Source organism: Daphnia magna, unplaced genomic scaffold (genome assembly GCF_020631705.1).
Source record: "Daphnia magna isolate NIES unplaced genomic scaffold, ASM2063170v1.1 Dm_contigs120, whole genome shotgun sequence".
In the NCBI taxonomy this organism is placed as follows: Eukaryota; Metazoa; Arthropoda; class Branchiopoda; order Diplostraca; family Daphniidae; genus Daphnia; species Daphnia magna.
Window position 1 is genome coordinate 193,098 of NW_025533130.1, and position 26,534 is coordinate 219,631.

A 26,534-nucleotide genomic window follows, 5' to 3' on the forward strand; every position below is an offset into this window, starting at 1 on the left:
GCAGATGCCTTGTAACGTTATAGAAATTTGTTGCTGGTGATTAACATAGCTAGATTTATTTTTATTCGCTGGTGCTCGAATAGGAATGTAGGTGCTGCCGATGCAACCCAATACTCCAGGAAAACCGGATATCTGTACAGAGGAATAATGTTATAGGTTACATGTTTACAAAAAGACAGGGAAACAACAATAAATTACTTGTTCAAAATGATGTGCTATCACTGTCTTTTCTTCATTATCTTTTGAAAACCTAATAATGCTAGGAGCAATGTCATTAAGCCAAAAACGCACGGAACGTCAACGTAATACTTGTATTGCGCTAGTCGTTGGTTTAAATAAGATTGTAAATCAACATCACATTAAAATAGCTTTACAGTTATAGACAGTGACTAAATGATGGATCTATTCATCGGGATTTTGGGGAAGAGCCACCATATTAAGGAACTCATTTACAAAATTTGCTATCTGGTAATTGAATTGGACGGGAGCAATTTGTCGTCCCTGAGAAAAGTTGGGATTAGCACAGCTCGCGTAATTTCTTCACCATACACTCACCACTTTCTCATTCTCTCTTCTTCGTTCTTTAAGTTCCTCCATTACATTGATCTCGTAAGGATTATCAATATGTTTCCTCTGCCAATTAAAATGTTATCAATTTGTGCATGTATAGTGTGAATATATTTATGTATATATTCTTATAGTACAAGAATTCACGTTCTCAATACCATAAACTCCTCTACAGTTACAGCACAGACTACGAAGTAAAGACTACGAACGGCTATAAACCCCTTGAAGCTATGCTCGTCCTATGCCGTATGGTGGCGCGTCGAACGAACTTTCTGAAAGCCATTATTTTTCCTCGTTTGCTTACTGATTTGGGTCTTCACACACCGTAACCTTGTAAGTAAACCATTAACTTTTCAATGTTGTATTTTTTCGTAAATATAGCTTAGATATTCCCCTTGTTGTGTGAATTTTTTTAAATTTCTATCTGATCTCTAGTCATGATCTATAAATTCCTTTATTAAACCCCCTTTTTCCCCCACCCCCTCTTTCTTTCTTTTGAAAAAGTGGGTGGGGGAAAAAGGGGGAAAAGGGGTAAAAAGGGGGTGTAATAAAGGAATTTATAGATCATGACTAGAGATCAGATAGAAATTTTAAAAAATTCACACAACAAGGGGAATATCTAAGCTATATCTACAAAAAAATACAACATTGAAAGGTTAATGGTTTACTTACAAGTTTACGGTGTGTGAAGACCCAAATCAGTAAGCAAACTAGGAAAAATAATGGCTTTCAGAAAGTTCGTTCGACGCGCCATCATACGGCATAGGACGAGCATAGCTTTGATCATTCCTCTCAGCCCTAGCCTCGATCGTAGTCTTTACTTCGTAGTCTGTGGTTACAGGAAACGTTGCCGAATACAACAACATTTGGCGCTTGCTTGGTAGGAACGAAATTATGCGATCCAACATACCCATGAAGTCTTGCGAAAGCAATTTATCGGCCTAAATGCTCACAACAACATATAGTGTATGCAACAAATAACCTACACAGACTACATACCTCATCCAGTACAAGGACCTTGCAACGGTCCATAACAGCTATCTTCTTTTACATCAGATCCAATACACGACCAGGAGTAGCAATCACAACATTAACTGTAAAACCAAATGGTGTTATCAAAAGTTATTTCTAATTAAAAAGTAATGAGTACCTTTTCCAAAAATTCTCATAATGTCATCTTTCAAGTCAGTACCACCAGTAGTCACCATGATGCGAATATCCAAATGTTTCGCCAGTTCAATGCATATTTGACTTGTTTGTAAAGCCAATTCATGCGTTGTCACAACAATCAATGCTGAAAAATAACTGCCATTAAAATTACAGGAGAGCTTAAGTTTGAAATGAAATTACCTTGAATAGGCTGCTCAGATGGAACAACTTGTTCCAACACTTGTATACAATAAGCACCTGTCTTTCCAGTTCCATTTGTAGCACAAGCCAGAATATTACGACCAGTCAGAGCCATAGGAATTCCAACTTCTTGAATGGGTGATGGAGTCTCCCATCCCTTCTCAAAAATACCCATCAACAGTTCACGCTTCAGACAGAAGTCCTCAAAACTTGTTACCTTGGTATTGGTGACATCCTAAAAGAAAACAAAGCAAAAAATAACTAAAAAAAAAAAGGGGGGAGCAAAATGGGTGGCAGCCAACGGGTTAACTTTAAACATACACATACACTATACAATGATAAAAAACAAAACAATACCAAAGACAATAAGAAAATAGGATAGTTCAAATAATAGGACTTTCAACAAACCCAAAAGAGGTCACGTCTCTTGGGCATCCATGATCAGCCCAGTCAGAATACTGAAGATGCCAAATGCTACGCTGCTGAGACGTGGGCAAGTGAATTACATCCAATTTTGTGATAGATTGACGTCCGGCAGAGAGTTTGCTAACTTGTCAAGTTATTTTATACTTAAAAATAAATATAGGAAAAGTTACTTAAAAATTTAAGCCATTTGATGATTTTTGTAAACAATACTTTACCAAATTCTAAGGTAGCAGCATCTTGCTGTGGCCAATACGTAAATCCACTGTAGCCATTCATACTACTATGGCTGACATGGCTTCTCAACGTGTTGACCGATTTGGTGTTGAGAGAAGGGGTTTGTTGGCCACCATTATTACTAGAAGTAGTATCGGCTAGCATGACAATAACATAGACGTCACACTGCCAGACCATCTACCAAAAATCAGACACTGTTGATGGTAGTGGGCCTTGAGCTGCAATGTTGAAGCGCTGAGCCGACCCCACGGCAGCTGAGATGTGTGATGCATTAATGTACCCAGTTCGGTTGTCTCGGCTAGGTGTCAACTTAACTCTGTTCTCTTCGTAAGGCAAAACATCTTGATACCTTAGGAAAAGATGACTTAGTTACTCATTCGTACGATTCACTTATGAAAAACTTTTCATACTGGTTGCGGCAGAGGTTATCTGGATGAACCGCCATGCTAAAATCCGCACCAGCCTTACGTCTGGGAATTAACTCAAATTCCAACAGGAGTTGGCCATCTGCCAACCCAGATTCCATTTCTTGACACTAGACGACACATTAGATTAGATGATACATTTGCACAAATTCATATAAATATTTAAAAAATGTAATGAAGTTAAAAACTAAGTTATGGAAGTACCAGGTGATCTTTGACGAGAGTTGCATCCGTATTTGCAGACTAAGCTGACGACGACGACGAGTGATGGAAATTGGAGACAGAATTGGACGTCGAGTCATTGGTACTCCGTTTAGAGGGCATCCCTAAAACGCGAAAACGAAACGCGAAACGAACAACGACTAAAACGCGGAACGCTGTGCGAAACAGCCCCCAGGCAATGGGCTGCGAAACACTCAAATATCGCCTAAAGGCAACCTAAATAGCGAAACGATTTTGCGAAACCCTTAATTAAAATGCCATTGGATTTGGCATTTCATTTAGAGAAATAAGAACCGCGTACTATTCTTTTTTGAGAACATGTAACCCCGATAAGCACTGTAAGCTCTACGCCAACAAAAACTCATGTTTTAAATCTATGGTTCTTTCCAGTCCTTTTTTAATTTGTTGACATTTACTTGAACAAATTCGCGACGAATTGTTAACTTGTATTGGCTAATAGGAAACTAAACCCGACGGGGAAAAAAAACTAGCATTTTTAATATAACAATGTGTTTAGAATCTGATTGAAGTAAATGAAATTAATTGATTGAATTAAATTGAGTTTAAACCAAAAAATGTAAAGCCGTGGGCTAACTGGGATGTTCTCCAGTGCTCTGACCTCTGAGTGCCTTGAATGGTTCCATAGCATGTTAAATTTGGCCTGAAAAAACTCATGAGACTGTTTGTTTGCTGTTTGTTAGAACTTGTGTTTCGTTTGCTGTGCCAAGATTGGCTATCTGTATAGTTCGAAGGAAAGGATCTTTGTCTTTATTGCACAACCATAAAGACTCCGCAGGAATGGTAAGTAAATTGTTTTTTTTATATCTAATTATTTGCAATGACCTTGTATTGTACTACACCCATCGGCCATAAAAACAGGTGTATTTTTGAAGAGGCATATTTTGAGACTGAAATGTTTTATCTTGCCACGAAATAAACAGTTGAAATTGTCATCACTGTTCTCTTTTTCTTTATCTGGGTCTTGTTTCGCACGAAAGCAATGAGCGTTACGCCAGACTTGCCAATCGATCAATTTTTTTAGTTTGATCAGCGATCAACTCATTTCAAAATAAGTTGATCGCGCGATCAACTCAGTTCAGAATGAGTTGATCGCCGATCAAACTCATTTTAGCGATCAATTTTTCATTTTTCATACGCCATCTAGCGGTGAATAAAACGGACATGTACAGTAAAACGAAAATATGTTAAACATTGCGAGTTAAATTATGGGAGCATATTTCCACAAATTATCAGTAGATGGCGTGGAATAAGAAATTTTGAGCGCAGAAATGAGTTGATCAATCGATCATTTTTTGAGTTTGAGTTTGATCGCGATTGAAAATTGATTTCGATCACGGCAAGTCTGCGTTACGCCCTCTGTTTTCTAACCGGTCGTTTCAACAGCTGTTAAGAGTACTGTGGCATTTTCATTTGTTATTAATTCTTTCAAATCTTAGTGAAAATGAATAAATATTATTGAACTATATGCGTTATTAGTTAAATTACAATTATTTCGTAATAGGATATGTCTTCAAAATCAGATTTGTTTAAAAATAATGGGAAAAGTGGCGAAATCGTACTTTCCAATCAGGATCCCTCAGGTCTCCCCCCATATAGTCGATCCGAAACTTGAAATAAAAATATTCAGTTTGAACTGTCCTTTTCAAGTACTTTCAAAATGGACTTCTTGTGTCTATTGTTTGAGCGACTTTCGCTCGTTCCTGTCTGCCTTAAGCGCAAACGAACTGAAGAGTCAGCATTTGTAGCCGTTAGGATGATGAGGAGAGCAAAGCGGAGGTGTTTAACGAGACCCACCATTCGCCTGGGCAGCGTCCATTCTGGAACATGTGAAAGGGATCAAAAGGTGTCTGCATTTATTCCAGAATCTCGCCCAGCTGAACCACCACGCAAAAGGTCTGCCTCCGAGAACGACGAGTCCTCCGATCATGGTTCGAGCAAAAGAGTTTGTCGGACGGTAATTGCAATCCCTTCAACCCGCTTGCCACCCAACACGGGAGGGGGTGAGATTGGCTGTGATTCCGTCCACCGTAAGAACGTCAACAAGCAGTCTCAGCCAGTACCGAACATTGAAGTCACAATCAAGCAGAAGCAACCCAAACAGCTTCTGTCCGTTGAGCTCTCGGTACAAATCGGAGCGACTCCCAGTGACCCAAAGGTACGAACGGTGAAGGTACGGAATAACAGACTCGATGAACACCCAGTGTCTGTGAAACGGACCTCTGTCTTTGACCGTTTGGGAGAGAAAGGCGTGGATAGAACACCCATCGTGCTGGATCATGCCAAGCCGACTGTCTTTCAGCGCTTGGGAGAAAGACCTTCTCAGGGCTTTGATCGAGAACGACCTAGTCGATGGAAACACGGGATGAAGCCATACCATCAAGCTTCAGGTGTCAGATCCCAGTCGGCTCGTGGAAACACGAAGTCCAACAACAGATGGTAACACAACGATGGGAGAAGTTAAAAGTCAACACAACAAACAGGGACCTTGCTAACCTGTATTGGCTAAGTATCAAGAGCGGTGAGGTGACCACTGAAATATGTGGTCAACTCACTACTCTGAACGGATTGCCTTTATGGGGGATTATTTTTACAAGGGACCTTGCAAACCTGTATTGGCTAAGTATCAAGAGCGGTGAGATGGGCACTGAAATATGTGGTCAACCTACTACTCTGAATGGATTGCCTTTATTGGGGATTATTTTTACAAGGGACCTTGCTAACCTGTATTGGCTAAGTATCAAGAGCGGTGAGATGGCCACTGAAATATGTGGTCAACTCACTACTCTGAACGGGTTGCCTTTATGGGGATTTTTTTTACAGAGTTGGGCATAGCAAGGAATTTCCTGAGTGTTGGTTGAGCTTTTTTTTCTTTGTGTGTTTTTTTTTTATTTTTTAACATTTGGCTTGTAAAAGGTTAATTTTTTTTTTCGGACATGAGTTAATGAAATTCCCGTTTATACACTAAATTTTTAAACCATACCCATTTTGTTGTGTTCAATTATTTCATCCCCTCTTCAGCGTATAAAGTTTACGTCTACACTTAATAACTATAATGCTTGTTGCAAGGCGTGGAGACCCACACGCAAATGTTTAAGGTATACATTTATTATGGTAATCGCATAGAAAAGTACAAAGATAAAAAATAGGGACGCTACAAACTTAAATGTCGGGATCTCAAAAAAAACATCTTAATAGCCTCCATTATTCGCAGCATACTGTTCTTGTGCTGGCGATGATTGGGCAGTATGTTGATGAGGACAATCGTCACTGCTATGGGGGCCGGCCGACCCGATCATGGTTTGTTTCGCGGTTTAGCCGCTGAATGGTGTTTCATTTCCATGCTAAAGTGCGAAACAACGTTGCGAAACAGAAGGCTGCTGGATGGCTGGCGATAGCGTGAAATGTTAATATTTCAATAAATAAAAAAGAAAATTTTAGCAGGAATCGCAGGTAATTTAAAGTCAAACATATTTGCTTTTACCAACGTGTTGAAAGTTAATTTTGGGCAAGGCTTTTACATTTCTGACAGAGCCAAACAGTCTCATGAGTTTTTTCAGGCCAAATTTAACATGCTATGGAACCATTCAAGGCACTCAGAGGTCAGAGCACTGGAGAACATCCCAGTTAGCCCATGGCTTTACATTTTTTGGTTTAAACTCAATTTAATTCAATCAATTAATTTCATTTACTTCAATCAGATTCTAAACACATTGTTATATTTAAAATGCTAGTTTTTTTTCCCGTCGGGTTTAGTTTCCTATTAGCCAATACAAGTTAACAATTCGTCGCGAATTTGTTCAAGTAAATGTCAACAAATTAAAAAAGGACTGGAAAAGACCATAGATTTAAAACATGAGTTTTTGTTGGCGTAGAGCTTACAGTGCTTATCGGGGTTACATGTTCTCAAAAAAGAATAGTACGCGGTTCTTATTTCTCTAAATGAAATGCCAAATCCAATGGCATTTTAAATAAGGGTTTCGCAAAATCGTTTCGCTATTTAGGTTGCCTTTAGGCGATATTTGAGTGTTTCGCAGCCCATTGCCTGGGGGCTGTTTCGCACAGCGTTCCGCGTTTTAGTCGTTGTTCGTTTCGCGTTTCGTTTTCGCGTTTTTGGGATGCCCATGAAACACCATTCAACGGCTAAACCGCGAAACAAACCATCTTGATTCGCACCGCGTTTCGCGTTTTAGTCGCTGTTCATTTCGCGTTTCGCTTTCGCGTTTTCGGGACACCCCCGTTTAGACGCTGATGAGGGCGACTCTGTTCGAACACGATTTATGACAGCCGATCGAGCCGAGCTACGAACAGGCAAACCCCATTTCCTTCTGGTAGCGAAGCAGTTTGAGTGTTGGCGCAGGTAGAGGGGGAAAGATTGTGTTGGCTTCCCGGCTGGCGTAAAGGAATATTTTGATAAATGGGCTCACCATTTCGCACCATTGCAGAGTTTTCTGCCTGAGCTAGAGTAACAGGTAAATGGCTCATGGATCCAGAAGTGGCAGACGCAAGCCCATTTATAGCTGCCACTACTAAATCAGGGCTGCTATTGCTGCCAACTTTGCTGTATGGATAAGGTGGAGGTGGTTTATACATTTTTATCATCTGCAACTGCTGTTGAGCATTGTGCTGTGGCTGTGCTCGGAAAGCGTTTGTAGAGGTCGGATGAACGGCAACCGACGTTGGTTGCTGGACAGGAGAACTCGGATTGAGTACAATAAGATGTACGTCACCGTACTTGACACGTACTGCTGTTTCATAATCAGGGGCAGGACGGTAAGCTGGCAGTAGAGCCTTTAGGTTTTGCTGTAATGCAGCAAGTGATCCAGCACCTGATGCAAATCCTCCACCACTGCCCGTGGTGCCAGAGAGGAGATGACTTTGTGCTTGAGTAGGATTTATAATGATAAACGTAGGGGATGGGACGGAATGTGGAAGGCTGGCTCAAACACTGCCTAGGCTATCCTATGCAATACTCAGCCATTGCGCTAGAACTTCGTGGCTCTGTAGATTCAAACATTGAGGTCGATGGAACCAGGCCGCTGTTGACAGTTGCACTACTTGGTTCTAAATTTATACCAGCTATTCAACATGACACATCCATTTCCTTATCTTCGGTTGCTTGCAATTGCAGAGATTGGATAGTTAACAGTGTTTGCTTATAAAAAGTATGCTAAGTGTCGGCAAAGTTACGGAACAATCAGTGCGGCACTTCTCATTAAAACAGCAAGTATTCACAAGAACTTCACGGCCACCCACTTTGAGAATAGTTCCATATTCAAGGTCTTGCAGCTGCGCAAGTACGACGAAATTCCTTGTCCCAGTTTTTTACTAGGCTTGATGGCGTAATGATTAAAACACGCTGAATGGTTGGACGTCCATTGTAAGGGCCTTGCTGAGAAGAATCCTATTGACATGAACATTCATTATTTTAAGCAGGTAACAGGAAGAAGTAATAAACTGATGGTATTACCATATGAGTGGGATACATTGCAGTGTTTGACCCAATCCCATTTCATCGGCTAGGATAGCACCATAAATGTTTGGAATTTTGAAAAACCACCAAGCATTCGTACAAGAAAACTACACCATCGCGCTGGTGAGGACGCAAATTCTTGCTTGACAAAGGCTTCACAACGACGTCGACTATGACCGTACCCCGCTGCGATTCTTTACACTTAGAAGAAATTATTAAAAAGGAAACATTCGAGAAACAGAAACACTTTAATTCGAAAACAAACCTGGATATCGACGGTAGGTCTCGGCATTACCAGGGCTGAAGGGTGGCAAGGGTTATATCTGGGCTTGATTTCGTTTGAAATAGAATTGAGCTTGGGGTCTTTGTTTCCGGTTTCAAGAAAAGGCGAAACAAATTCTTTGCTTGGAGGACGAGGATTTACTAAAGACGATACCCCATCTGCTTGTAATTGGGTTCCACATGGCATTGGACTACAACAATTTCAACTGATATTTAGGGAGTCAATAATTTGATTTTGGATTTAAAAAAAAAAAAAAAAAAATTAAATACGACGAGCCTTTTCGACATTTTTAAGTTACAAAAGACACTTACAAGAACTTCGCGGCCGCCAACTTTTAAGATGTTCTCGTGTTCGAGTTATTTGAGCTGGGCAAATTTAAATCCTGTTGCTCGACTTATTTCTTTGTCTTCCATGCTCTGACTGGGTAGTTCGATGGTATTAACAAGAATGATTGATAATGTGAAATTCGAATACCTTAAGAATTACTCCTCTGTCTTTCACAGTTAAAATATCTTCTTCTTCCCAGTTCTTATGTTATTTAGCTGAAGCTTTACACCCAAATACATTATACTACCTACAAAAAAATTCATTAATTAATTGAAAATACAGATAATTTTAAAATTAAAGTCAAATATTGATAGAGTTTACTTTAAAGCTTTCAAAAGTGGTGGCTCAGTTGCACTTTGGATCGGATATGATGCATTTTTTTCAGGACTACATGTACTAGAAAAACTGGTATTAGCATTTTGCTGAATATTATCTAAAAGATCAAGAACATCTTATGAACTTCTCAGTCCTGGTGGGTGTTCTACTTCTAGAGGTACACCCTGACTTCTTAGTAATATTTCATTCAGTTAAATTTCAAAATTTTCCCCTTTTTTTAAAAGAAAGCTGTTATAAATAATTGTGTTACTTCTGGATTCGATTTTTAAAAAATGCGGAGAAGTGAACCGGGAGCCGAAGTGTTCGGCAAGAAACAGGCGGTGCGAGGATTGCGGGAAGTAGATGATAGGAGAGGAGGACGTAAGGAGCGGGGATAGAATCCGAGACGCTCGGGGACGGTTCGTGGCACGGGGTAGTTGGGGTATACCCGAGATCGGGAGTGCATCCCAGGGGCGGGCGAGGACGCGCAGTCGACCGTTGAGGGAAAGCGGAACGGAAGAGCGAGGAGAAATAGAGGACGGGGCTAACGAACCCCAACAGGAGCAGCGACCGGCATCCGTTCGGCAGGAGTATCATCTCACATTCAGTGAGGAGGAAACTGAGCGGTAGGAGGACGCCGAAGAGGAAGAAGGATCGGGAGAACACGGAGAAGAGCAGCCAGAGTGGGATTTCACGGATTTGAGAAGAAGATCATCGAATATCAGTAGCTACATCCGGGGATTCAGAGCAGCTCAACAGCAAGTGGGGCGCAAGGCACGCGATGGCCGCACAGATAAAATTCCAATCCCCACCCACCTTCGGGGGAAGGACGGGGAAGACGTCGTGCAGTGGATGCATCGATACGAAAGAATCGGGAGATATAATCGATGGGGAGATGAAGAACTTCGCGACCACGTGGAGCTGTCGCTGTCCGGGGCAGCGCAGAAGTGGTACTCATACAAAGAGGCCGCGGGACAACTAGCAGCCGAATGGGGAGGATGTTGCAGGACCGCCAATTGTACCAGGAGTTAAAACACAGCTGTTGGAGCAATTCAAGCCAGTCAATCAGAATCGATTCAATGAAGCGAAACTGAGAGAACGCAAACAAGGAATCGAAGAATCCACGATCGAGTATTTTTACGACATCCTGGATTTATGCCGCAGAGTAGACCCGAATATGTCCGAAGCTACGAAATTGGCGCACCTATGGAGAGGACTCAAGCCAAGTTTACTAGAGAAACTCTGGAGTTTGAAACCCAACTCATGTGACGAATTCCTTCAAGAAATTAAGCGGTATCAGGAAATGACTTCCCGAGCAAGACACGAGGAATGGGCGATGGGCGTGGTCGGAAAACAAACACCAACGGCGGGAAGTGAGAGAATGGATCGATTAGAAAAAATGCTAGAGGGACTGATGGGAGCCGTTGCATTGAGGAACGCATCAGGGGCAGCCGCACAGCAAGGAGAAAGAGCGGAGAGTCAACAGTATCGGTCGGATAACCGATCGATACTGTGAAATGGACTTCGGATGGGGAACCTATCTGCAGCAGATGTAAGACGGAGGGACACATCGGGAGAGAGTGTCCAACAAGAACAAACGGTCAGGGAGGCCTGAGGGGTCGGACGCCGAACGGACAGGTCGTATGCTACGGGTGTGAAGGGATAGGACACATACGTCGCGACTGCCCGAGCTCCCAGCGAGAAGGAGGGGCACCACAACAGCATCAGCAGGTGCGATTCGCTGGAGAGGGTAGGCAAGTAATTGGTCTAGTAGGGACACAGCATGTAGACCCGGAGGTAGTAGCATGGCCAATTCTGAAAATCGACATCCAGAGGATGGTAGTACTGGATGTGTGGTGCTGGGGAAAACGGGTGGCTGCCGTGATAGATACAGGGGCTGGAGTGTCCGTGTGTTCGCCCAAATTAGTAAGAGAACTAGGGATAACAGTGACACCATGGCGCGCAAATCGTCTAGTATCAGTTGACGGCAAGGAGATTCAGCCGGGAGGAGCCGCAATGCTGTCAGTATCAGATGGGAGGATGACCGTTGAGGGGGAGGCTTTGGTTCTGGACGGCGACATCGACTTACTTCTGGGGAAGGACATGTTGGAAAAACTTGAAACGTGGATGAAGATTGGGGCGCTACCGGAGATCTTCATTGGAGACACTGCCATGGGAGTACCGGTGGAAGAGATGACGGAGGAAGCACCGAAACTAGTAGTCCAGAATGGATGCTGGGTCCCACCCCGATCGAGGAAAGTGGTCGCAACTCAACCACTAGATTTGAATGGGTTTGGCGAAGGTGCACTGGTGGAACCATCCCAAGCATTGCAGAGGACGAAAAGGGTGTCGACGGGTAAGGTCCTAGTTAGCGGAGTGGGAACAATCGGACAGATGGCGATAACCCACTTATCGGACCACAAACAATGGATCGGAGAGGGGACGGTGTTAGGAATAATCGAGCCAGTAACCGAAATCAAGGAGGGAGACACGCCAGTAGCCGTCGCGACAGCAGAGGCAGAGAAGAAAGCGCGCCGAGAGCACAAATTTGACAGCAGGATTGGAGAAGGATTAATGCCGACAGACAGAGAAAAGATCCGAGAAGTGTTAGTGGAATATGGCGACTATTTTTCGTGGCCCGGAGACCAACTAGGACTGTGTACGGCAGCAGGGCAGACAATAGAGGCCAGGGGAAAGGACATCCGTGACCGAGAGGCTGAAACTAGAGAGACTATACCCCTGGACGAGGAGGTGCAAGAAGCTCGAAATGAAAGGGTGGACGATCAGGTGCGTCGATCGACACGAGTCCGGATGCCACCGGTACGATACGGACAAATGCCGCAGGTGGCAGTGGGGGCTTTTCTCCTTCTGCTAGGACTACTAGGACCGCGGATGGGGGAACTTTTCCGACCTACTCAACTGCGGTCGGTAGACGACTCAGTAGACGACTCGGAGAGGGAAAAACGAGCGGCGGAACATCATACATACCCATTCGAGCTATGGGGTGTGGGAGCAGCGTTGTTCATGGCCAGTGTGGCTGTGTTCAGCATCCAGTGGTGCCGCGGGAGAAAAGGAGACGTTAATAGGGCCGACCTTCGGGAACGCCTACGGATAGTGGAGGAGTTCGAAGAAGAAGAAGCTAAGAAGCGACGTGCGCGGCGGTGGAGTACCGCCGAAAAAAAAGGATGATGTTTTTTTTTGGGGGGGTGTCATGTGGCCTATATCATGTACCAATGTTCCCGGTTTTCTTTCGGTATATCTTTTTTGTAATGTTTGTTTTTTTAGTAATGCATTCGGGGACGAATGCAGCTAGAGGGGGGGGATGTCACGTGGTCAATGACCACGTTATGTGATCCGGTATGGAATGCTACCGGACGTGTGACGTCAGTGTTTCCCCCCCATATATAGTCCCCCGTGGTCATGTATCAGTGAGCAGTCTTAGTCTTGTGAACCGTCAATACAACATACTGTTACAATATTCAAGGTCTTGCAGCTGAACAAGTTGGTATCCCACTGCTTCGCCATTTTCCTTACCAGCCACCGCACCACCTCCACCTACACCTCCAGCGCCCGCACCAACTCCAGCACCATCTTCAACTTGCAGGTGAAGCACCAACTTCCACTTGAAGAATAACTCGTCATCACAAGTAAATGAAAAACAAGGCATTACTTACTTTTACATTAAAATTTTCAAATGATTGCTAAGTAAAGATTCTATCGGCATGGATGAACGCACTTCTAGGCCTTACAACAACTTACATGTTGCTGGGCCAGAACGCGAATCACTTCTAACGTAACTAACTTAACACCAGATGAACGTATTTCTAGGCCTTACAACAGCTTACATGTTGCTGGGCCAGAACGCGAATTACTTCTAACGTAACTAACTTAACACCAGATGAACGCACTTCTAGGCCTTACAACAGCTTACATGTTGCTGGGCCAGAACGCGAATCACTTCTAGTGTAACTAACTCAAGATCAGATGAACGACCTTCTAGGCCTTACAACAGCTTACATGTTGCTGGGCCAGAACGCGAATCACTCATTCTTTACTACTAGAAAATTGAAAAAAAAATTAGAATTACCAGCCTTCACTTTTCTTTGATGTACTACTGTTGGTGTTACTTTGCCAACCCCCGAAACAACAGTGGGTTTGTGTTTCAGACCATGATAGACATACGGTGAAGGTTGGCATAGGCTGTGACATTTTTTAACAATAACCAGTAATAAGTCATTGTGCCGATACACCTGGTCTCTTTCCAAGAACAATCTGGCTTGGTGGTCAAACTCTTCATTCCTTGCCTAGAAACAAAAGACTATCAGTGTTGATGACAGGATAACAAAAGTGGACATAACCAACTTTCATGCAAAACCATGATTCAACATGTGCAAAATAGCTAAACAAAGATGTAAGAGAAAAAATTTAGATTCAGAACAGCTACAACATGTCATTGGCTTTCTTACCTCTTCGATGATTCTTCCAACACATCCTTTTCATTTTTTGTGGCTAGGTTTACGTCAAGCACACTCATTGCTATTGCTTTTGAACGTTGGCCACAACTTTCATGCAAAACCATGATTCAACATGTGCAAAACAGCTAAGGGGAATATATATCAGAGATATATATGAATGTTATCACAAGTCAAGGGGAAAACGGGGAAAACAATTATTTCGAAACTACACTACAAACTTTACCTTTTCATTAGCTCATTCAAAACAATAAAGACATTTCAAAAAATAAAAACACAAACCAGTAGAAGCCGTTCCATTGGTAGCAACGGTAGCAGCAGCAGCGGCGGCGGCTAGTTGCTCTTCCCTGACAACGAGGGACGTAAGCGAGACCTTGACCAAAATATCACCCGCCAGGCCATGACCCTGTACCGATTTTACCATGACAACTGCTTCATTTGGAAGCGTTTCGACGTTGAACGTGATTGATGGTGCGACAACCTAATCGTAAAGTGAATTATTAATTTAGAATAAACAAATTTAAAAAAGAAAACTAAAAAAAAAAAGGGTAATCTATCTTCTTATCTGCTGACTGATTTCTTAACTACTTACAGAGAGGTGGACTGGAAGAGCTTGAGCAACTCTGTCGAGCAACTGAAAAGTAGGTGGCTGAGAGCAGAGGACGACCAACTGAACATTTCGATCGCCTTTTAAAAGTAATCCTTTGGCAAGCAACCCCACTCGCATGACGCCTTTCAACATCCACTGTGGCTGGGCTGGGCCGTTCGTGGCTGCTGCAGCTAGAACAAGCGCTGGGGCGGGGGTCGCAGTAGGGGTGGTAGCTGGAGCGACAGAAGGAACAGAGACCGGCACATCAGCCTGAGAAGCGGCGAGCGCAGCAACGGCTGGAACAGGCGATTGAGCAAGGTTATTGGATTATTGCGTCTCCGAAACTTTCGTTTTGTCTTCAGGTTGATGCGTTAGCTGATCAGAAACTAACTTTAATGAGCGTTCAACAGACGAGACGAGCGTCTGTATGGCTTCTAATTCGGCTTCCTACAAAACGATCAAATGCTCCATTGTTAGTCATTTTCTGAAAAAACAATCAACGTAAACAAATAAATGAATAAGAAAGTGAAACCTATACCGATGGGTAGATCTCTGAATGTTTCGCCATGACATGGCGATCGTCACTGGATTCGGGTTTACGCATAGCTGGATTAGGAATACCCATCGGCATGGAGCCGGAAGGAAAATACTGCAAAGATAGAAATGAGAAAAAAAAACAAAAAACAAACAAACAATCATGATATGACTGTATAGAAACGGGGAAATAAGACGTGTACCTCTGGTGGTGGTGGTAGACCCATTGAGATCCCACCATGTCGAAGTCCGCCTCGGGATGGGCTAGACCAATAGGCTGGAGGACGTGGCTGGTTTCCATCTTCCATTGACGAAGAACCTTGTGGCATTTCTTCGTAATTTTCATTACCTTACCAGCCACCTTCATTAGGTTTCCGTCTTTCTTCCCAGCCGGGCATGGTCTTCTTTTTCTGACGCAGGGCCGGCCAAACTTTGGCTTCTACCACCAAATTTAGATCTACTTTCTTCTTGTACATTATCCTGAAAAAGGTGACTGACAGATGATGTAAATTATAAATGGCTCAAAGAGAAATGTCAAAAAAGCTGTTTACCTAAGACGTCTGCCTTTCAGATGCATATCTTTGGCATTGACATCGTAGAAGCGGCAATCTTAGAACCGACAATTAAAGCCGGTAATTTTGACTATTAATATTACGGAGGACATGCGACGAGTCAATCATCGTCTTCTAACCAACTGAGAATGTAACAAGCGAATCATACCATCACCGCCACGTAATTCTTCAACGTAATCTTGGCCAACGGGTTGAATCACCTTTTCCTCCTCCCACTGTACAACCACTGCTTGTGCCGTTTCAGTAGCAACAGCAGCTGTCATTGGGACTTCCTCTTTTTTGATTATCTGGTTAGCTTGCACTGTCGATGTCGTAACGAGCGCAACTTCACTTTCAGATCCGTTAGATTTTGATTCCAACATGAGTATTTAAATAGTTTCCACCTGCAACCACAACAACAGCGTCAAATGAGTATACGTAACAATAAGCAATCACGGAATGAGCAGTTTGTACCCAGAAAATTGATTTTAGGCGTTGCAGCCACTACTTTGACGACTGCTGTTGTACATGTAGGTGCAGGTACGGTAAGTGTAGGAGTAGCGGCCGTTGCGGCGGATGTAGTGGTAACAGCAAGCGTAGTGATCACCGCGCTGACCATTGTGGCTGTAGTAGCTATAGTAGTTGTAGTAACTGGTGTAACTGGTGTAGCCGGTGCGGTTCCAGTTGCGCCACCCGTTTTCAAATGAATCAACTGTGGTTCTGCTGAAAGGATTAGTTTGCCTAGTTTCGTGTGTAATTCAACGACCTACATGAGAGGAAAAGTTAAGTTTTAGCCCCATTCGGAATAGCAACCTGATCACTTGTATCGGATTCAAACCTTTTGATGTTTTGTTCCACGGAATGTGCGCTGCATAGGCATCTGCAGAAGTGCACGCCACATTGCAAAGTTCACAGTGCAAGCCAGCTCCAGTCCTCGGAGTGGGAACCTAAACTGACCGATATCGGTTAATATACATAGAAATGCACACGCAAAACATTAATAACGCACCATAGGGAAGCCAGTACGGACGGCTGCCTCCTTTTTCTTCTGCTTTTGACCATCCAAATGGTCTTTGTAAGTCTAAGGACCTTGCAGAAAAAAGTAAATAAAACGTAAATTACACGTCTCTTTGTGTACGAAACCACGTGGTTAGTGTTATTGCTTACTTGCACAAGAAATTTTGCAAACTTCACAGTAAAGGAGTTGTTGAGTCGTACTGCTGGTCCAACGCTGATTGAAACCACCGGAGAAGTAACGACCACGGGTTTTCGGTCCACCTTGCCGCCACCGTGACCAGATTTGTTTCAAAGGCAACTCTAGTTCTGTCAACAAGAAGGGATCAATAAAATACAAAATCACAAAGGTAACACCCTGGGTCAGTTGAAATATATGAAACTACATCACAGCAGAAGTCATTCACATTTTGACCAATTTTTCTCATATCAATGGCAGATTCTAGTTGATCTGGGCAACCTTCAACACAAACACCACCTTCTGGCACACAGCCCTGAATATCCAAAGAACTGTATCCTTTATTGAAAGCTTGCGTCTCTCAAAGTTAATTCCTGTACCATTCCTGACACTCCAACACGAACAGCCAGCTGTAATAATTGAATCATAGAACAACAATAACTATTCAAACTTAATATCTAGCTTTTGAAAAAGCTTTACTGTAGCACCCATAGTTAAAATACCTTTGGTTTATACAATTCCCAAAACTGAGGAATCTGAGTTTTCACGTAACCATATTCAACTGGTATCTCTTTCGAAACTAATTGGATTCCGAGATCTCATTCTAAATCTAGACTGGGTAATAACTTCACAGTTTCCATGCTAGAGTTGATTTTGTGAACACCGAATGGCCCAAAACCCCTCACTAGTACCATTTCTTTACATGCAGGAATTTCTTTGTTAGAACCCATTTGTATGGTAGGTTTTTCTACAAAAAACAACAAATTCTATAAACAACAACGGCCTACAAATTTAGCCTTCCTAGTTTTAAGCAAACCACGTAACGATGTGACATTAATACCTATACAGAGGTATCAACCTCTTTGCCGAGTAGTTGCATCATAGTTGACGCCATCCACCAAAAGCAAATGAACAAAACAACAGCCAAGCAAATGCAAATAACAAATCACCATTAAAACGAATAAAATATCATTTGCGGATTCTCTGACAAGGCAGGTGAAGCACTAGCACTAGCTTCTTAACATCTGAGTGGACGTTTTCAGTTTTGTGAAAGTCAAGCAACGTTGCCAAAAACATTTTTTCCAACAGAGAATGTTCAACGTCAAGACAGAGTAATAGAATACTGGTGTAGCCACGGCCATGTTAACTCCCCCTCTCGGATTTTTTCCCAAAAGTTGCTGCAAGTTTCGCGTATCGATTGTGAGAAAATGAGGCAAGATATCGATTTAAGTGTCCCATAACCGTAACGCCACCTATGAATTGAGTTTTAAGGGTTGTTATTGTTATAACAACCCATATTTTTATACATACTTTTTTTCACACTAATTAATTAAGCCACTTTTTGTTTACTTTCTGAAGTACATACGACGAAAATGAGCAAAAACATAGCGAAAACGTAATACATCAGAAGTTCACAACACAGCCGCTGTGGCGCTTTCGTTATGGGCCAGAAAGACTTTCAGGCCAAAAAGGCAATGGGAGGGCCCGCCATAAGCGTGGCTACACCAGTATTCTATTACTCTGGTCAAGACAAAACCAGAGCAGAGTAATAGAATACTATTATTACTCTGATTGATATGTATATGTATATGTACTCTGATTGATATGTATTCTATTACTCTGACAAAACAATACCAATCATTTCAACACAATTACTTACGTAGAAAAATCAGTAGAAATGTAAATCCTCCAAAAACAAACTTGAGTAACACGCAATGTATACTGTGTCCCTTCTGCTTTTTCCAATCTTGCACACGTACGACTGACGCAATTCCAAAAGACTGACTCAAACAAAAATGCCAAAAAAACCACTCAATGTAAAATAAAAGATAAAACACCTATTTCGACAAACTTCGTTATTTATTGCAATTTCAAAAACCATACAAGTTCCACGTAAAAAAAAATAAAAAACAAAAAAACCGAAAAAGATCATTTAAATTGGGCAGTCCCTTTGGTAGTGCCCCTTCTGTTGACACTAGAAAATAACCCAAAATAAATAACAATAAATTAACATTCATAAAACATGGACTTACCTTATTACACTTTCTGGTTTTCATTTTATTAAGGTCGCTCCTTCGACGCTTTACTTTCTGTTTCGGTTGCACATCCTGCTGACTAGGCCCTTGGTTTCCCAAGTGCCCCAAAAGAGGACCGAGCAACCGAAAACCCTCGTAAATCAACCCCAAAGCCTGTTTCTGTGTTTAAAAAAAAGTTTTACATAAATTAATAATAAAAAATTACAATACAATTACTTACCGCTACGGCACCTTGAGCCACAGGAGCTGGTTGAACCACGGGAGCGGGTTGGGTCACACGAACGGGGTGGGCCACAGGAGCGGGTTGAACCACGAGAGCAGGTTGCGCCACGATATCGGGTTGGGCCACGGAAGCGGGTTGAGCCACGGGGCAAGGTACCTCCACATGGGCGGGTAGCTCCAGGGGGACGGGTAACTCCATGGAGACGGGTAGATCCACGAGAACGGGTTCCTCAATGGCCGGTGGCTCCACGGCGGACTCGTCGGTCGGCTGCCCACCTTCCTCGGCCGGATTGCCCATGCCCGAGGACGAGGCTTCACTGGCCAGGAAAGCCTCGCAATAGAGCGAGGCTTCCCCGTCCAGAACTACCTCACCCCGATCACCGGCTGGTCCAGCCTCGTAGACGGTTACAGCTCTGAAACAAAAAGATAAAATAAATTAATTGAATACAAAAAAAAATGAATACAAAAAAACACTTACCCTCCGTTGCGCACGAATTTCCTGGTCAGAGACCGACAATTTCCGCAATTCGCATAGTCCGTCCACTCCGCCTCTGCATACCCAACGTATTTGAGTAAATATTGGACTTTAGAACGTCCAGTTCCCGACCGCACCATCCTAAAACGGGAAAAGGAAAAGAACAAAAATACAATTAAGTGAGTTAATTTAACATAAAAAAGAAACAAAATAAAGTTTCAATTACCTTCGATTCAGCACACCTTCCACTTCGAAATCCTCAAATCCATCTTGAACTTGGTGGTATCCTTCTTGAACTTGGTGATTGCGAGGCATCTTCGTTGCTGGAAACACTAAATGACCTGACGCTTACACTTCACAAACTAACAGAAGAGTTGAAGGTTCAACCCCAAGCGCAGTCGTTTCCAAAACGTTTGCTTTGCCCTTAGAAACAGGGTGGGGATGGGAGGGTTTTCGGTTACAATCTTACTGCATCCCCCAACCCCCTCCTCCCCCATTCGTATGTCCCTTTCCCAGCTAATAGTATTTTGAACGGCCAAAGTGTATCCAGACATTCGGAAGTGGTGGATAGATAATGGCTAACTTGTGAAAACGATCGAACCAAATATTTTAAAACTGTGTAGTATGTATTGAATACATGATTTTATACATGAAACCAATAAATTCATGTCGAAATGAACTCGGCCATTCTTTTAGCCGTGACTGGGCAGTTTTCCCACTAAGCATTCAAGAGCCGTCACCTATTCAACAGAAAAAAAACAGAGGTCAGTATTCAACAGAAAATACGTGCCATGTTACGGTTATTGAGATTACTGGTCATTCGGCAGAATCAGCATCATCTGAGAAAAACACGGGATGGAACGCTTCGGAATCTGAAACGCCGTTAACATTGGAAGAGGAAATGGAACTTCTTCTAATGATTGAAAACCATGAACGTGAGAAAATCATAGAAAAACTCTCAGAAGTAATCGAAAAGGAGCGCAAGTCGGTAGAGTGCTTGTATGCAAGAATAGTTAGCAGATACAACTACGTATAAGCATAAAGCAATTTTTCTTAACGTTTTTCCGAACTATCTTATTGTTATATAAAGTTCATGAACTGACATCTCTGAGGACGATGACAGACTATAGGTAGGCTTAGAAGAACCGGGACAGCTTTTGGCTGAATAAGTGCTTCGCGAAAATCGGCAATTGGAGGTAAGAGCTGGGTTTATCAAAGGAATGAGAAATATTTTGTGATCTTATTGTTTAACCTCATTTTATAGGAACAAAATATGTTACTGCAGAATGAATTAAAGGAATCGGAGATGCCTTTTTAAAATTCAGAGCCAAGTTGCGATTACGAGAGGAAAAAATAAAATTACCGATCGTGGGAGCTAATAGAATAATTGCTTAAATTTTTGCTTGATCTGAACGTTCGCCATGCAAAATTCGAATTTATCGCTGGGGCCTTGGGGGGGGGAGGGGTTCAATTGGGGTGAAATCTCTTGGGAGATAGCCTACCCATCGAAGGGGGTACGGCTTTGTTTCCAACTGTGATCCACCGCATGGTAACCGATTTAACGAGTTTAGTTTTAACTAAATCTTAGTGCAGTGTAGAAGTGTAATTGCAAGTGCAACAACGAGGATGGCGGATTTGCAAAACGGTGTTGAAGTGGTATGCCATCTGGCTCCTGGTAGCCGTTTTAATTCAAATGTTTTAGTGTGTGAAAATCTACATACATACCACAAAAATAACCTTGATGCTGGGTATGAAATTTTAATTGAATAATTGAATTTTCATTTACTAAAATGATATTGCTTTTTTAAAGTGGTTTTCGCTGTAGCGAATCAAAGAACGGTTGCCCGGCAAGGCTTTTAGAAGATGGGGCATATTTTATGACCACTGGCCATGATGGGCACGATAACAAAGAAGATCATTTGAAGTATTGTGCCATGAAACAACGAATGTTGGAGAGGGCACGTGACACACGACAAAGAAGTCGGATGATTTTTGAAGAAATTCGCGACATGTGAGGCATACCGTATAATGTACAGCAATTTAATTTCAAACTTATGATTCCTTATTCATCCTCTAGGAATCCTGGAGTGCCGATAGCGTATGACGCCAACCTCGAACGTGCAATGCAGCGTGCAAGACGATCAGCGCAACCTCCAGTGCCACAAACGATAGACGAAGCAGAGGCTTCCTTAATAGCTAGCGAGCTATACAAGTACGTAGTTCTCTATAATTTTTTACACGATATTAAGCCAAACTTAAATTTAGCTCAGCTAACGCTTGCCGCGTCTTACTCATTGGGGAGTTTCAATAACCATATATTCATGAATTGTATTGTTTTTAATCTAAACTTTCGTTGCTTCCATCAGCTAAAATGTAATGTATGGTCTATTATTAAACTTGCTTGTATTTTAGTAAAACAGCAGATGGAACTTCAATTTTCTATCATGGACGAGTTTCAACTCCAACCGGCACTGCTCTCGTGTTTATCAGTCTGGCCATGCTACCACTGCTTCGAACGTCAGAAGAAATAGCATGCGACGGAACGTTTGCCACTTTGCCGTTGCTGTTTTCGCAGTTATTCACGTTGCACGTTGCGGCATATAGATATGTATGTATATGTTTGAAATTATTGAAATACCAAGATTATTTCCTTTTTTTTAGATGTTTCCACTGGCTTATGCTGTCATGTCTGAAAAGACACAATCACTATACCAGTTGGTTCTTGATCGTATTCTACATGTCTTAAGAACTGTGCCCGGGGAAGGTGTCGGAATTATCCGAATGGTATCCGACTACGAATTTGCTATTCTTAATGCAATGGAGCATGCATTTCCAGGTGGCCATTCTCGCGGGTGCTGGTTTCATTTTGGACAGGTAAGTTATCATTGTTGTATTTCGAAAAATTGATAGTTTTATATTTTCGTAATAAATATTTGTTTCAGGCAATTTTCCGAAAAGTTTGTACAGAAGGATTACGACAGTCTTATATGCACCGACCAAATGTCAAGAAAATTGTTAAAATGCTTATTGCACTCGCTTTGTTGCCTGCCGCACAAGCTCACCAAGGGTTTATGGTTCTGCAATTTTTTTCTCATAGCTTTTGATTATTTTAATAATATGAAAATTTTACTAGGATATCTGCCAATCATCAGTTGTCTTACTGCAAGATGAAACTCCTGATGTCAGGGCTAAAATGCAAATCATTTATGAATACATGGGAAGTTATTGGTTCCAGATAGTCACTCCAGATCGTTTTAGCATCAATGGGCAGCCCAGGCGTACAATGAATGAGGTAGAATCTTTCCACCGATGGTTCAACAGGCAATGTGGAAAATATCATCAGAGTTTCTGGACCTTTATCGGTAATTTTTTATTATAAAGTAATTTATTAGGGGCTTCGTAATTGCTCGATAATACTTTTTTTTGTTTTTTTCCGGATTTCTTAATATTTTATTCTAATTTTTATTAATATATATATTTTTAATTTAATCTATACCCCCTACTTTTTTGCATAACATCTTTTTTCCTACTGTGGTAAAACTGTTTTATTTCTTCCCAAGAGTACTTGCAAAAAGTAGAAGCAAGTGCCGTAAAGGACTACAACCTCGCCCGATCTGGACGGCTTATTCGACGAGAACATGCCAAGAAACAAACAGAAAAGGATGTGCGTATTAGGACTTTTTGCCAATGTTTGGACAACCGTGAAATAACGGTTTAACAGTTTCTTGAAATGTGTTCGAGATTTTTCGAACCTCTGCATAATCCTGCACCATTAGGCGGCCTTTTAGCTGATCCCTTTGACTCAGACCATGAAAACTCTGTTTCCGATGAGTCTTTGGTTAGTACTAACAGATAATAATTTATTTTCGATGTAATAATAATACTGTTTATTTATCAGGAAGAAGACCAACAAGGCGCTGATGTTGGACCTGACGTCAATCGAAGAGCTGCTCGTGTCCGTGGACATCGTGGTGTTCGACGAGGTGATGGTGTTCGACGAGGGGATGGTGTTCGACGAGGGGATGGTGTCCGCCGAGCTGCTGTTGTCCGTCGGGCTGGTGGTGTCCGTCGAGCTGCTGGTGTCCGTCGGCTTGCTGATGCTGGACGTGGTGGTCGTATGGGAAATGTTCCACTAGTAAGTTTTTTTATTTTTTTTATTTGCTGGTTGGGTATACTATAATCATTTATCCCTCTTCATTAGGTAGAGGACGGTGCACAACTAGGGAACGAAAGAGAGGACGCGGAATGGGTGGTGGAGCTATTGGTGCTGCAGTCCACTTGCTCGTAAGCTAACCAGCAACTGTTTTACAGAAATAATGAAATTCCATTTCGATAAAACAAGAATTTTTTAAACCGTACTTTTAGGGCGAAGAGCCACATGGTCCTGTTTTGGTTGCAGTTGCAGTACCGGGAATACAAGATTTTGACGATCTCGTACGAGAAGCTATAGTTGATGCTGGAATAGATATTGACGTTGCTGAGGACCAAGTGCAGATACCGCCACCGATCGTCGAAGAGGATCAGCAGCAACATCATTTCGTCGACATGATTTGTGAAATTTGTTTCAACAATCCTAAATCTTTTTTTTTCAGGCCTTGTGGCCATTTATTTTGCAATGTTTGTGCTGACAGGGTAGTACCGTGGCATGGCAATGGGCAAGATGCACCTGCTAATTCGCGTTGCTTCCTTTGCAGGGGTATAGTTGAAGGTAAGGACAGATTATTCCTGTAGTAATAAAGCCAAACGCCCCTTACTTCCGAAATTTTACCTCTGCTTTGGTTTATACTAAAAAAAAAAATCTGATTAAGACCTAACTTGTTAAAAACTTAGATAATACATAGCATTTCTCACAGCATGATAGTAGAACATGAGACAGGAATGCTTTATATCTTGGGTTCAAATCCCCGTCCATGAACAGTAGTGAAATTCTGTACACTATTAAAAAATTTGTTCAATTTTGGGTGCTCATAACCCCCCAAAACTTGTTAAACTGGAGGGGGGGTTATAAGTACCGAAAAATTATTTTTTTTTTCTACTACAACTTATAGGGGGTTTATAACCACCTAATTAAGGCTGTTTTATGTACCACTTTTTATCTGTTACAATTATCAAAATGTGAACATTGTAACATCCCTTTTTTGTTGTTTATACGCGGATAATTAAATATGCATTAAATTCTTTTTTACTTTTTATTTCCATCAATCCGTCACATTGGTAAACAACCATTAACGAGGAAAAAATTGCAGTTTTGGATACACTGAAAGTTAACGCAAACATTTTCTTAATTGAAAAAAAACTAGGTTGCAAATGGACAATAAATTTGTTGTTCACATTTTAAACACTTTGCATTAACTATTATCACTGTTACGGTAATCTATTTGTTGAAATTGTTTCAAGAAAATTTTTAAGGGTTGACAGTCAAAAGGGCTGTTTTGAGATTCGCCGTGTCCTACAAATTCCCGGATGTCAGCCTGTTGTCTTAGGGGAGACTGGAGTAAGCCGGGACGGTTTTCGTTTTCCCCTATATCTCCCAAACTAATCATTAAATTAATTTATAATTTTTTTTTATGTATTCCATACTGTAATGTACCCCCCATATTTTTTATATAATTTAATAATAAACCATTTTCCCATATAGAGTTGGCTAACGTCCGAAGTTGCCAGTTCGATGAAATTGTTAAAACAAAAATTGGACACGAACTAGTAACAGTTCTTGCATGGCGGCTTACAGAGTTTCGCCCGTTGTAGTTTTAGTTTTAATTTTTTCCCTTGAAACCTTCCGTTCCATTCATAATTGGATTACGAAATTCCTTCGTTATCAGGTAATCTTGTAATTTTTATTTGACCTCCTGTTCTTGATTTATGATTAATTTTTTTGTAGACGTGTTTACTTTCTGTAGCAGACAAATGGATGTTGTAGAGGAAACTGGCGGGCTGATAAGGGAGCCCATAATAACAATCTAATTTTGCTAGAGTCCTCTTTCAGCTCTTCATTGGTATCAATATCAAATAAAACTGAGCCATTTTCATTATATCCAACAGCGACTAACTCAACAATTTCAGATGCACGGCCATCTAAAGTTGTTTTTTCAAAAAGATCATCAAGACCGCTTTCAAGACAATCAAGCAATGCCTGTCCTATGGGATTTTCTGATATTTCTGCCATTTTAAAGCTTTCTTTCAAATTCAATATCTTTTAATTCATCGTGCTTTTAATCATCTTTCGTTCAAGTTTATCATCAGGTAATGCAAAATAGCGTATAGGTACGTCATTAACGTGACAAGCAGCCGAAATTCAAAAGGCCATATAGCAGACCACACACCATCATTATAGGATTAGGCCATTAGGCATTAGCCATTTATATGGTCAAGTAGAGTCCCCTACCGACCGATCACCAAAATATGAAAGATAAATAGCAAATAATTGTTCGTCAAGGAAGTTTTCGGCCTTTGGCAGTATGAATTTTCAAAAAGTGTTTTACCCTAAGAAAAGGGTAAAATTCGGCCAAAAAGTCATTTTACCCTACAGGGTCCCTGTTTACCCTGTCTTGAAAAACGACCATCGAAAAACCCCAAAAAAGGGTAATTACCCTGTTCGTGGCAGCCCTGGCCCAATCGGCCCACCGTTTTGGCATTTGATTTTTAATTTTTTCTTAATATAAAATAATATATATATATATATATAATAAATTATAATATAAAATAATAACGTGAATAAAAGTTTTGTTTCGAGATAATCTAATTACAGAAATTAAACACAGTTGTAAAAAAATAATTTTTCGAATTTGGCAGGTAGAATGCGGGGTTGCCGTTCCAGATAAAT

The 26,534-nt window shown here is 41.6% G+C and overlaps 1 long non-coding RNA gene and 3 pseudogenes across 1 annotated transcript; 1 reads left to right on the forward strand and 3 right to left on the reverse strand.

Moving 5' to 3' along the window:
- Window positions 1-297: 297 nt before the first annotated feature.
- Window positions 298-7,753, reverse strand: LOC123466312 (annotated as a pseudogene).
- Window positions 7,754-9,309: 1,556 nt separating this feature from the next.
- LOC123466832 lies at window positions 9,310-9,902 on the reverse strand. Its single transcript, XR_006641560.1, has 3 exons — window positions 9,647-9,902; window positions 9,473-9,572; window positions 9,310-9,418 (listed from the first exon to the last, which is right to left on the reverse strand). It is a non-coding gene; the product is annotated as an uncharacterized LOC123466832 (long non-coding RNA).
- Window positions 9,903-13,538: 3,636 nt separating this feature from the next.
- Window positions 13,539-19,644, reverse strand: LOC123466432 (annotated as a pseudogene).
- Window positions 19,645-20,360: 716 nt separating this feature from the next.
- On the forward strand, window positions 20,361-24,347 carry LOC123466851 (annotated as a pseudogene).
- The last annotated feature ends 2,187 nt before the right edge of the window (window positions 24,348-26,534 follow it).